We start from the raw sequence: 2,500 nt of genomic DNA, 5'->3' as shown, positions 1-2,500 counted from the left end.
GTCCTCAGCGGCGGACCGGGCCCAAGTCCCTTGGAAGGGGGTGCCGGAGAGGGTGAGAGCCCCGTCGTGTCTGGACCCTGTCGCACCATGAGGCGCTGTCGGCGAGTCGGGTTGTTTGGGAATGCAGCCCCAATTGGGCGGTAAATTTCGTCCAAGGCTAAATATAGGCGAGAGACCGATAGCGAACAAGTACCACGAGGGAAAGATGAAAAGGACTTTGAAAAGAGAGTCAAAGAGTGCTTGAAATTTTCGGGAGGGAAGCGGATGGGGGTCGGCGATGCGTCTCGGTTGGATGCAAAATGGTTAATAGCCGGTCCACCGCTCTACTCGGGGCGTGGACCAATGTGGATTGCAGCGGCGTCCCAAGCCCTGGTTATCGCATTATGCCTGAGGAGATGTCGTCGTCGTGATTGTGGTACGCAGCATGTGCCTCGATGGTGTGCCTATTGGCAACTGCATGCTCCGGGCATCAGCCTGTCGGGCTCCCCATTCGACCTGTCTTGAAACACGAACCAAGGAGTCTGACATGTGTGCGAGTCAACGGGCGAGTAAGACCCGTAAGGTGTAAGGAATTGGAAAAGCGTACAGCGTGCCTTCGGATCACAATTGAATTTGAGTACTGCCTTCCACCCACAGACGGATGGTCAGTCGGAGCGAACCATACAGATATTAGAGGACATGCTCAGGGCATGTACAATGGAGATGAGTGGCAATTGGGAAGAATATATACCTCTTATGGAGTTTGCCTATAACAACAGTTACCAAGCTACGATCGGGATGGCTCCGTATGAGGCATTATATGGTAAGAAGTGCAGAACTCCTTTGTATTGGGATGAGGTAGGTGAACGTCGAATGTTAGGACCTGAAATGATACAGATGACTTGTGACAAGGTCGACGTTATTCGAGAACGGATTAAAGCAGCTCAGTCTCGTCAAAAGAGCTATACAGACACCCGCAGAAAAGACATTGAATTTCAGCCAGGAGAAAAGGTATTTCTCAAGATCTCTCCTACTAAAGGGTTGCAAAGGTTTCACAGAAAGGGGAAGTTGAGCCCAAGATACATTGGACCATTTGAGATCTTAGCCCAGATTGGCTCAGTAGCCTACGTGCTTGCTCTGCCACCTTCACTTGGGGATGTTCATAATGTATTCCATGTATCCATGCTGAAGCGATATGTTCATGATCCCTCTCATGTATTACCCGTGGAGCCAGAATACCTTGAAGCTGACATGACCTATACAGAGCAGCCAACTGAAATTTTGGACCGAAAGGTGAAAACCCTTCGCAACCTCTCCATTTCCTATGTAAAGGTGCGATGGGCTAATCATTCACTTGAAGAAGCGTCTTGGGAGAAAGAGGATGAAATGCGAGCCAAGTACCCTCATCCTTTTGATCAACTAGGTACGCAATTTCGAGGATGAAATTTTTCAGAAGGGGGGCTAAATGTAATACCCTACTTCTTAAACCCGATCTGATTACACGGTTGACCCGGTTTAACTATGCAGGACCCAAACCGGAGAGAGTTAGAGCGGGCTCCTTATGGACTATGATGGCAAGGGTGACCTTAAACACCGGCTGGCTCGACAAGTCCGAGCTAGTGCCAGAAGAGACAGGAGTACCCAAGCCATGTACATGCACCTATCATAAGGCCATATACGGATAAAGCAGGTATTGTAGCCGTATATTAAGGTGTATATGTATATTACATCGTATGCCAGCGGTGGGGTCACGCCGGGGCCCGAACTCTGTCGAAATCCCAAGTTTTGGCCCTCAGGTGGGCGGACAGGTGGGCAGACAGGTGGGCACACCCACCCACCTGAGTGACCCATCCATGTGAATTAGTAGTTAATTAAGAAGTATAGATATAGCATTTATGATTTTCTTTTCTTTTCATTTATGACACTCGTACGTTGGTGAGGATAGTAAAGAGGAGAGAGAAAAGAAAGGGAAGAAGAAGCGTCGAAGCTTGATCTTCCCATTCCGACGCCGGAAGAGTGATCTTCAACACTAGATCTACATTTAGAGGTAAGCAAAGTTGGGTTCCTTAAACATTCACCATAACCAAGTAAAACCCTTGATTCGAGTAGGGTTTCTTGAGATCTTGTAAATCCCCTTTGAAATGATGAATCTAAGGTTTAATAGATGATTTATGTGTTGATCTTGAAGGATTTGAAGAAGTATTGACAAGGTTGGAGAAGCATTGTGGATTTGAAGTGATTTTGAGGGTTTGAAGGCATTCTTGACCAAAGAAGGTAAGATGGCTTCCCATCACTTGAATCTAACCTAGATTTAGGTTAGAACCATTCCATAAGACATTGAAAGTGTGAAGAATGGGTTGGGAAAAGCCCCATTTGAATCCCCAAAGAATGGAGGAAGTTGGGAAGAAACATCAGTTTTCCCGCTAAGACCGGTGGGCCATCTGGCCTGCCTGTGGGCACCCGCCTAAGAGGGCAGGGCCTTCGGGCACAACCGACGAGTCAGACCGACGGTCTAACCGAT

The 2,500-nt window shown here is 48.0% G+C and overlaps 1 pseudogene; it reads left to right on the top strand.

Annotated features, from left to right (window-relative positions):
- LOC122065246 overlaps positions 1–2,500 on the top strand; it is a 7,000-nt pseudogene that overhangs the window by 159 nt on the left and 4,341 nt on the right.

Source organism: Macadamia integrifolia, unplaced genomic scaffold (assembly GCF_013358625.1).
Source record: "Macadamia integrifolia cultivar HAES 741 unplaced genomic scaffold, SCU_Mint_v3 scaffold1940, whole genome shotgun sequence".
Taxonomy (NCBI): Eukaryota; Viridiplantae; Streptophyta; class Magnoliopsida; order Proteales; family Proteaceae; genus Macadamia; species Macadamia integrifolia.
This window is presented reverse-complemented; position numbering and strand designations above follow the sequence as displayed.